Raw genomic sequence first — 11,659 nt, 5'->3', positions numbered from 1 at the left:
ACTCAGGAGATGAAACAACTATAGCAGCCACAGGTATAAAAGGTAAGAATTCTGAAGAATCTACTAGTAATTCTGCTCAATCTGTTATTGATGAAGAAAATGAGAGAAAAAGACATGAGTTTTTCCATATTCGAGTTATTTCCAAAAATCAAAAGATTGATACTTTGTTTGATAGTGGCTCACAACTACAAGTGACTAGACAGTGCAAACTCAAGTTTTGTTTTGGGTCAACATTTGTAGATGAGGTTGAGTTAGACATAATTCCTTTGGATATATGTGGAATTGTTTTAGGAAGCCCTTACTTGTATGATAGAAAGAGTATTTTCTATAGAGCTGAGAATAAGTATCTACTGGTTAAATATGGAATTGAATATTTTGTAAGAGCTCATAAGCTCAAGAATAATTATACTCTCATAAACTTAGGATAGATGAAAAGAATGATAAATTCATGCAAACAATTCTTACTGACGATTGTAAAGGAAAACAAACCTGATAAAACCAATGTATTTGAGGGCTGTAATGCTGAACAACAAGCTAATATAGAAGAGGTTGTTTCAGAGTATGATGTCTTATTTCAAGAACCTAAAGGCCTGCCACCCAAAAAGGAAATAGTACATGATATTATTTTGCAGCAAGATGTTCCATTGCCTAACATTGGGATGTACAGGTTGTCTGCTTTAGAGAATGCTGAAATCAAAAAGCAGGTGCAGGAGTTGCTTGAGAAAGGGTTCATCAGGCCTAACACATCTCCATGTGGGTCACCAATCATTTTGGTGAGAAAGAAAGATGGCTCATGGAGAATGTGCATTGATTACCGAGCACTGAATAAGATAACAATAAAATATCATTATCCCCTTCCTCGCATAGATGATCTTCTAGATTAATTAAATGAAGTTGTTTATTTCACCAAGCTGGATTTGCACAATGGATACCATCAGGTCAGAGTTTCAGAGCAAGATGCATGGAAGACTGCTTTCAAAACAAAGTAGGGATTGTATGAATGGCTGGTTATGCCTTTTGGCTTAACTAATGCTCTTGCTATTTTCATGAGATTAATGAATGATGTACTTAGACCTTTTCTTGATGATTTTGTTATTGTGTATCTGGATGACATTTTGATTTTTAGTAAAACATGGGAAGAACATTTAAAGCATTTTAAGCAGACATTAGATGTTTTAAAAAGAGAAAAAATTTATGTTAAACTCTCAAAATTTGAATTTGGCAAAACATCTCTAAACTACTTGGGTCATATAGTAAGGGGTGGTGAATTAAAAATAGATCCCTTTAAAGTGGCAGTCGTTGTGAACTGGCCTAAACCCAGGTTTGCTACAAAAGTGAGAAGCTTCTTAGGAGCAGCACAATATTAGAGGAAGTTCATTTCTAACTTCTCCTCGATTGCAGCTCCCTTACATGCTTTAATAGGATTAAATAAGGTGTTTCAGTGGGGAGGCAAACTGTTACACTAAAATTTGTCACCATGACTATTTGCAGTTAGTATGGCTCCATCAACTGTCATACTATCCTCCTTGGCAAGTCTTATACCTCTGCTCTCCATGTCAAACTCCAAGAAAGAGAGAAAGTCTTTAAAAATCTATATATCTCTGGGTACACAGTTTCTCTTAGCCTTACCTGCGTGTACGCACCCCAAGTTCACAATACCTGCGTACTTGTACGCTTTGTATGTAAAGGGGAGGGTGCGTACTCCTGTAAAGGTCAAAAGGCGCAAGTTTCACTCCAAAAAAGTTACTTGTGGTCATTTCTAGAGCATTCTAGAAGCTTGTTTGACGTGTATGGAGCACCTCCAGATGGTTCATGTATCCCTATCAAAGAGGAACTTATCCCATCAAGAGGGGAGCTATCCCATCCAAAGAGGGACTTATCCCATTGATGGTGGACCTGAATAACTTCCTCTAGAGCACTATAAATACAGGCATTGGGCCAGAGGGAGGGGAGGTTGAAAGCTGAACATTCCTAAGGGTAGATGCTGCTGGAATTAGGACTCCCTTGTAAAGCTTGAGAGGAGAGATTCCCATCCTTTCCTAGCCTTATTTGAGAGTGGGTGAGCTGATCAAAGTAAAGGAAAACTCTTGCTGGACCCTAGGAGGGACTTGCACAACACCAAGGCTTAGGTTGTAATAGTTCCTTTTGTTACCTCTTAATACAAATGAACTTATTTTTCTCAACAGATTGTTATTCATGGTTTGTTTCATATACTCCTTGGTCTGTATGATGGATATGCATTGTTTTATGAGTTTATCAAGTGCTATTTAATCTTTTGGCTTGTTAGTGAATGCAGGTTTCGAAGAGAAGGAGGAGCTCATCTAGATCGGCGAGGCTGGACTACTACAAAGCGTTGGACTAAAGGTATGTTAAAGATCCCCTGATTACTTGTATTTTCAATGCATGTTTAGAGAAAGGTAAGATTTATTTGTCTTGTTTGTCACTAGAAAGCTTTTGCTTCTAGGGAGGTCGGTTGTGTCCGCACTAACGACTCTTTCCGCATGACAAAATGGCGACTCCACTGGGGATTCCATTGATGTGAATGTTTTTTCCTTTGTATGAAATTTTGATCTGAGAAAAGTCATTTGTTTTCTAGTTTTTGGCTGTCTGACTGTGTATTTGGGTGGGCTAGCTTAGGGTTAAATTAGATTTTAGTTTTTCTTGGTTTTGCTAGAAGTACGCAGCCTCTGCGTTGAGCAAAGTGCGTACCTGTACGCACTTTTTCTGTGTACACAGAGCGTGGCCGCACCTGTGCAAACAGACTGCCTGCGTACCCCTGTCAAAAGCCTAGAAAATTTCAATTTCTTCTTTTTTATCTTTTAGATTTTGTTTATAGCTTGTTTTTGCTACCCAGATCCACTGTTCACCTGTCAGATACTTTCATCTTGGCTAATTTCATTGGCATTACTGCTTTAAGATTTCATCAATTGGGTGTTTTAAGTCTCTTTTTTGAGAAATTATTAATTTGATTTCCTTTGGTCATTACTTGGAGGCTTGTCTCAGTCTTTTCACAATTTTGCATCTTTTTGCTTTTGTTTTTGCAAAAAAATTTCCCCCTCATTCACCGGGGGGGGGCTAAATTGTGTATGAGTGTTAATCGCCTTTGAGTGTTTTTATTTTTTGATCTTTGGAACTCTCACCCAATTTTCTCGACTTGCACTTGATTGGTTCTTAGATTACATTAGAATCATCTTGTGTTTGAGAATTCTCTTGCATAGATCACATTTGCATAATTAGAATTCTCATTTTCAGAATATTAATGAAAAATGTGCATAGATTACATTTGCATACTTTTCAAGTGAATTGTGCGTAGATGACAATTGCATAGTTTACATTCTGAAAAATCAATCGTAGATTTAGATCAGTTTTCTTTGATTTGAATTTACACAAAAATAAAAATAAAAAAATGGTTTGGAATTGATTTGCATTAATTTTTCTTGATGAAATTAGTGCATTAGAGAATTTGTTATATTTTCTCTTAGTGATCAATTTTTTGCATTGTTGGAAGTGAATGGAAACTCTCTCCTTACTTTAGTTAGGATTCATCGAATTGAAAAGATTACATTATCATATTCGATTGCATTCAGTTGAGTCAGGTCATAACACCATTGGTTTCGTATCCATTTACCCATTTGAGTAAAAACAACCTTAATAACACAACGCTTAATTAAAATTCATGTAGTAATTTTTACATTTCTAGGGCTCTGATACACCAACATAGCTTAGGCTAGTGTCTTGGAGTAGGAGAGTAATTAACTCTCCAAGACAGTAAAACCAAACAAGTAGCTCATCTTGTGGTAGGATAAATCCAACTGTTACATTTATACTCTGGGAAAGCTCCTCTTAAAGGAGAAGCACGAGACCGTGTCTGAACCAGTGAGGGGATCAATCCTCCTTCATTGGGAAAGACGCCAGATACGCACGTACTACAAACGGTAAACCTCGGATTATTGTCGAGGAGCCTGGGGTCACTTGTCGGTAAACCTTGGATTATTGTCAAGGAGCCGGCAAGGGGATTGAGCTTGTTACTCTGCCCTTGCGTGCTATCGGGTTGTAGACTGTTCCCCCAGGTGTATTTGTTGCTGTTGGTGACCTTAGTGACCATTATCTTTAGGGTTCTACCCAAGGTGACGGTGGAGGGAAGATCCCACTGTACCTGGAGCAGACGTCGGCTAGACTCACTTGGATTTTCCGGGGGGTTCACTTCACTCGAGACGGTTAAAGTGGAGGAATTTGTGCCGGTCTATTCATTAAGCAGGTTGCCGGGGTAACTGTTCCACCCGCCACTTCTGTACTGAATTCTGCGATGTTGGATTTCATCCCCAACTAGTGTTTTCGGTCCGGAAGGTTACTGTTTGTGTATGGTTTGACTCCTAGATTTGATAGCGCGTGTTAATTTGTTTGTTTTTACTTTTAGAGACCATAGGTGTGAATTGTGAATTTTAATTGTTAGGTGTGAATTGTGAATTGTTAATTTTAGTTATAAATTGTTAATAAAATTCACTGAAGTTGAATATAATGGCAAATGTTCCGGAATTTACCAACCTAGGAACCCCTCCTAACGAGAATCCTAGTACTTTTCCTTACTTTGGAAATGTTGATCCTCCTTATATGGCTACTTTGTCATTACCTGGATTTACAATAGGATTACCGATATGGTTATTTTCAACTTCGTTGGCCCAAAATACTCCAATTGTTCCATCTCAACCGGATGCTTCACCTCAACAGAGTTCACCATCTCAACATCACCAACCTTCTGTTGACCCTTTACCTTCTTCGCCTAATTTTTCTTCCTCCATTTCTTCCTCTTCGCCTGGTAAAAGCCTTGATGCTAGTAACCAAGAGGCTAAGAAGAAGAAGAAAGGGAAGAAGAAGAAGAAGAAGAAGATGCAAGATAAGAAAGAAGTCAACCAACCAACCACGACTGTAAGTGTTAGTTGTGTTGAGGAAAACTCCGACATGCATCGTAAACCCAAATACCCTTGCAGGCTTTGTAAGGGTGACCACTTCCTTGTCAATTGTCCTGGTATTCCAAAAGTCTTGGAAGTATGGTCAGAAAAATCTCATCAACTTTCCGTTGATCCATCAACCAGTGATAGTCAGGTTCCTGGGAAAAAGGGTAAAGTTAGGTTTCCTTGTAAGTTATGCAAAGGGAGTCATCAAACTCACATTTTCCCTCACATGGACGAAGCCTTAACATTGTTGGAAAAACTTACTGTTCCACAGCAAGAATTTCCAACTGGTTACCGTAAACTTTCTCCCAACCTACCGTCAACTGACGGAGTGATTGATATAATTTCAAGTACAGTCGATCACACTCTTCCATTGGAGAGTGAAACTCATGTCACTCAGGTTGATGATCCATTAGTTGATCAAGTGGTCGATTCAATTTCACATTCGGTCGATCCCACTTTCCCTTTAGAGAGTGAACTTCATACCGCTCAGGTTCTTCTTGTTACATCAGATTCTTCTATGCCACGGGGCATTTTACCTGTTTCTACAGAACCCCCTCCAAGTACTGAGGTCTTTTCCTTTGATTGGAATCGACTGACAGAACCTCGTCTTCCTTCCTCCATCCCTTTCCAAATCATTGTCAAGGCTGGTGGTAGGGACATACATCGTACTCAGGTAGATGAAGGTGCTTCTGTTAGTATTTTATCCTCAACTGTTTGGAAAGCTTTGGGTTCCCCTCAGCTTGCGCCTATTACGCAGAATCTGAAAGCTTTTAATAGAACCATTAGTGAACCTTTAGGGATCCTTCCTAAGTTTTCTATTACCTTGGAAGGTAAAACTGTCTGTATTGATCTTATGGTAGTTCGAGGTCCCTTGGATTTCAATTTACTCCTTGGGCGAGACTATGTTTATGCAATGAAAGTTGTTGTATCGACACTCTTTCGCGTGATGTCTTTCCCTCACAATGGCAGTATTGTGACTGTAGACTAGCTTTCGTTCCCTAGTCTTGTCTCAACTACCAATAATATGACAGCCCTAAATGTTCCTGATTCTAAAGTGGTATCTACCCTGCCACGGGTTAATTATGTGGCAACTGGTCCCATGTTTTTAGTTACCGATGTAAGTGAGCCTCTCACTGTTTGCTCATCTTCCTTTGATTTAGATTCGATAATTGACATGGAAAACTCTATGGGATTACTTGAACACGATGTTCTTATCCCTTTTGAGTCCCTTGACATGTGTTCCTTCCAGAGAAGTATTCTTCCTTCTGATGAAGACCTCTTGGAAGCCATGATCAAGGTGTGTCCATTGACATGTCTTTCTTCCAGTTGGAAGCCATGATCAGTGAGTACGAGGATAGTTTTTTCCTGTACCAATCTCGTTAAAAAATGAAACAGGCTAGTGTGAGGAAAGTTCCTTTTACTGTGTCAACCTCGTTAAAAAATGAATCAGTGTGTGTGAGGAAAGTTCCTTTTACTGTGTCAACCTCGTTAAAAAATGAATCAGTGTGTGTGAGGAAAGTTCCCTTTACTGTGTCAACCTCGTTAAAAAATGAATCAGTGTGTGTGAGGAAAGTTCCTTTTACTGTGTCAACCTCGTTAAAAAATGAATCAGTGTGTGTGAGGAAAGTTCCTTTTACTGTGTCAACCTCGTTAAAAAATGAATCAGTGAGTATGAGGACAGTTCTTTTCCTGTGTCAACCTCGTTAAAAAATGAATCAGTTGTACGAGGATAGTTTGTTCCTCTCTCAACCTCGTTAAAAAATGAAACTGGATGTAACGAGGATAGTTTTTTCCTGTATCAACTTCGTTAAAAAATGAAACAGGCTAGCATGAGGATAGTTCTTTTACTCAGTCAACCTCATTAAAAAATGAATCAGGTAGATTTTAGGATATGTAGGTAGATTGTAGAAAGTAGGATTTTGAGGATAGTTCCTGTTACTGAGTCAACCTCGTTAAAAAATGAATCAGGTATGAGGATAGTTCCTGTTACTGAGTCAACCTCGTTAAAAAATGAATCAGGTATGAGGATAGTTCTTTTCTTGTGTCAACCTCCTTAAAAATGAAACAACTCCCTTTTCAAGTTAAATATTGAAAGTAAACCTTCATTTCATCCATCTGGTTGAATGCAATGAAGCCTGGGGGGCATGTACCTCGCTTTGCATCGTTATGCTGGGGGCATGCGAACTTCTGGAGCATAGTTCCTTGTCTTGTGTCAAGCTCGTTAAAAAATGAAACAAGGAGTCTTGAGCATAGTTCCTTGTCTTGTGTCAAGCTCTTTAAAAAATGAAACAAGGGTAGGTTAAGTAGGTAGATTGTAGAGAGTAGTCATGAGCATAGTTCCTTGTCTTGTGTCAAGCTCATTAAAAAATGAATCAAGGATTTTAGAGCATAGTTCTTTGTCTTGTGTCAAGCTCGTTAAAAAATGAATCAAGGTTTTTAGAGTAGAGTTTTTGTTAGGTAGATTGTAGAGAGTAGTTATGAGCATAGTTCCTTATCTTGTGTCAAGCTCGTTTAAAAAATGAAACAAGGGTTTTGAGGATAGTTCTTTTCCTGTGTCAACCTCACTAAAAAATGAAACAACTCCCACAAGTCTTTCCAAGATCTTGAAAGTAAAGCTTCATTCCATCCAACTCATTGAATGTAATGAAGCTTGGGGGGCATGTACCTCGTTTTGCGTCATTATGCTGGGGGCATGTGAACTTATAACAAGCATAGTTTTTGTTTCAAGCTTGCGTAAACATGAAACTGAATCCGAGCATAGTTCTTCTCCTGTGTCAAGCTCGTTAAAAAATGAAACAAATCCTCCTCTAATTGAGTCGAAAGATTGATTAGATCTCATAAATGTTAAGTTGTATATTTAGGTTAGTTATTTCAGTTTTTGCATAATTTTCTTACAGTTTTAGGTCGGGTCTTTCAAATGGTCTCGTACATGAACCTTCATTCCATCCAGCTTGTACTTAGTTGAATGAAATGAAGCTGGGGGGGCATGCGCTCTAGCAGTTACGCTTAGGGGGCATCAAGCACAGTTTTCTCTCTGTTTCAAGCTTGTGTAAAAATGAAACTACTTTAAAGCATAGTTTTTCTTTGTTTCAAGCTTTTGTAAAAATGAAACCTATCTCGAGTCAATTTCAGTTATCTTCAAGACTCGTTAAACTCATGAAAATCCCGAGATTATTTTGCTATTTTTCATTCTCGTAAAACAAATGAAAATGCCGAGTTCTTTCCGTCGTTTCCTGCTCATAAATTAAATTGAAAGTCGACCATTTGAGTACATTTTTATCATTTTTTCGAACTCATTAAAACTTACGAAAAAGTGAAAACCATGAGTACATTTTTATCATTTTTTCGAACTCGTTAAAACTTACGAAAAAGTGAAACCTTGGAGTTCTCTTTTAAGCCCTTTTCAGACTCCTAAAACATGAAAAGATTGCCGAGTGTTTCTTTTAAACTCGTTAAACTGGAATTAAAAGACGGTCCCCTTATAGCCCTTTTCTGACCGTAAAAACAAGAAAAGATTGCCGGATTTTTGTCGTTTCAAATTCGATATTGGAAATAAAACGAAGTGTCCTTGATCGCTTTTTACTTTTCAGGTCAAATACGCAAATTATGAAAGTACTCCTTGGTCGCAAGATCAAGCGGTTCTCTCAAGTATTATTTTATACTTTTTCGGACTTGGGAGACACAACTTTACGAAAAAGTTCAACCTGGAGTCTTCTTAAGTTTTTTCAGACTCTCTAAAAATGAAAAACGCCGAGTTTCTCCTATACTGGACTCGTTAAAATTTCACAGTAAAGGACCTGTTCGATTACAAACAGGAACGGACCACTCCTTCTTAGGGTTCGAATCAAAACTAAGTTGGACTCATCCGAAGGATGAGCTTATAATCAAGCATATGTTATCCTCCTCAAGCTTGTAAAAAATAAAGAGGTACTTGCCAGAAATGGTGGGGAAAAATAGAGAAAAATGAGCCTATTTGTTATCCTTTGTCTCAGAAGAAGCCTTATTACCACTCTTGAACACGACACTTTGCATTCACCTGGGTGGGGAAATCCTTTGCCTCACAGTCGATCAAACCACATTGAAAGTCTTCAGCCGGGTATTAACTTTGGGTCAAATGTCACCAAGCCATCTGTTGTGTCGTTATGTGTTCAAGAGGTCTCTGCAAATAAACCATTCATCTGCAAAATACCTGTCATCCATTTTGACCATCCCTGAGTCAGTCCTTACAGCTACATTTCTTCAACTTGATCTATGATTTCGTGTTGCGGGCTTGCCTGCAACAGGTCGCTTTCTATCGACATCAGCACATTATCTAGAAAGAGGACCTAGGAATCGTCAGTACCTTGAAGTCTGCATGCATCAATGGCAGGTTTCTCGCCTTTGACGACAGTTTACATCATTGACTTTCGATCGAAGGATTCCGTGAAATGTTCGACATCAACTCATTCATTCACATCTCATGGATTGTACTGGGTACTTTGAGAACCATTGACATCACTAGTGGTCTCTCTCACACTTGTTAACAGTTTACATCATTGACTGGTAATCAAGTGGTTTCTACCATGTTCGACATCAACTCATTTATTCGCATGGATAGAATCGTACCTGTTCGGGAAGTAGAAATGAAGACCCTGGATCTAGTTTCCACCATCCAGGCTGCGAGGAGTTTTGTATTCATTGTATAGTAGACCAATTATAAACAGATGGCTACGTCCATACTGTGTCTACACAAGTCTATGATTATGATGTACTGCAAAATCATTCCTGTATCAGAGCAATAGTTAGTTTGTTAGTTAAAGTTTTCAATCTGAGTATGGGAATGCCTACCTCAGCGATGATATGATCTTATATATGTCTTTTGTGTTGAATACTTGCAGGTTCCGACTGGGCTCTCCACAAGATAATCCTTGAAATGATAAAGTACTTCACCCTTCCTAGATGATATGAAACCCTTATCTACTACAGGCTTCGCACTTTAGGGGGCAATCTGTTACACTAAAATTTGTCACCATGACTATTTGCAGTTAGTATGGCTCCATCAACTGTCATACTATCCTCCTTGGCAAGTCTTATACCTCTGCTCTCCATGTCAAACTCCAAGAAAGAGAGAAAGTCTTTAAAAATCTATATATCTCTGGGTACGCAGTTTCTCTTAGCCTTACTTGCGTGTACGCACCCCAAGTTCACAATACCTGCGTACTTGTACGCTCTGTATGTAAAGGGGGGGGTGCGTACTCCTGTAAAGGTCAAAAGGCGCAAGTTTCACTCCAAAAAAGTTACTTGTGGTCATTTCTAGAGCATTCTAGAAGCTTGTTTGACGTGTATGGAGCGCCTCCAGATGGTTCATGTATCCCTATCAAAGAGGAACTTATCCCATCAAGAGGGGAGCTATCCCATCCAAAGAGGGACTTATCCCATTGATGGTGGACCTGAATAACTTCCTCTAGAGCACTATAAATACAGGCATTGGGCCAGAGGGAGGGGAGGTTGAAAGCTGAACATTACTAAGGGTAGATGTTGCTAGAATTAGGACTCCCTTGTAAAGCTTGAGAGGAGAGATTCCCATCCTTTCCTAGCCTTATTTGAGAGTGGGTGAGCTGATCAAAGTAAAGGAAAACTCTTGCTGGACCCTAGGAGGGACTTGCACAACACCAAGGCTCAGGTTGTAATGGTTCCTTTTGTCACCTCTTAATACAAATGAACTTATTTTTCTCAACAGATTGTTATTCATGGTTTGTTTCATATACTCCTTGGTTTGTATGATGGATATGCATTGTTTTATGAGTTTATCAGGTGCTATTTAATCTTTTGGCTTGTTAGTGAATGCAGGTTTTGAAGAGAAGGAGGAGCTCATCCGGATCGGCGAGGCTGGACTACTACAAAGCGTTGGACTAAAGGTATGTTAAAGATCCCTTGATTACTTGTATTTTCAATGCATGTTTAGAGAAAGGTAGGATTTATTTGTCTTGTTTGTCACTAGAAAGCTTTTGCTTCTAGGGAGGTCGGTTGTGTCCGCACTAACGACTCTTTCCACATGACACAAACATCAGAAAGCCTTCGAAACCTTGAAAGAGAGAATTAGTACAACACCTGTACTAGCACTGCCTGATTTATGCCAGTGATTATGCCATGGGAGAAGTGTTGACATAACACGGTAAACCCATATGTTATCATTCTAAGACTTTTAATCCTGTAGTAGTTAACTATCCTACATATGATAAAGAATTGTATGCATTAGTTCAGAGTGTGAAAAAGTGGAAACATTACTTAATGGGCAAGGAGACAGTAATACATATTGATCATCAACCACTTCAATATCTAAATTCCCAAACTAGGTTGCAACAATCAAGACATTACAGATGGATGGGTTTTCTACAACAGTTTCATTTAGTCATCAGATATAAAAAGGGCATACATAACAAGGTTGCAGACATGTTATCTAGACCCATTATAAATGCATCTACCATACTTAAGCATAATTCTGTGTTGCATGAAAGCTATATAGAACAATATGCTCAGGATATGGACTTTAAAGATGTATATGCAACTTTGAGTCAAGGCAAAAGAGTAGAAGAATTGGACTATCATGTGAAGGACCGACTCTTATATCATTGTGGGAAACTCTGCATTCCACAAACCAAGAGAGTAAAGATAATTAGGGAAGCACACACTTCTCTAATATCAGGTCACTTTGGGGTAAGTAA

The sequence above is a fragment of the Pinus tabuliformis genome, chromosome 7 (assembly GCF_031772625.1).
Source record: "Pinus tabuliformis cultivar Carrire ecotype Pingquan chromosome 7, CPIR1, whole genome shotgun sequence".
NCBI lineage: Eukaryota > Viridiplantae > Streptophyta > Pinopsida > Pinales > Pinaceae > Pinus > Pinus tabuliformis.
The sequence above is the reverse complement of the archived record's forward strand: the minus strand, read 5'-3'. Positions refer to the sequence as shown.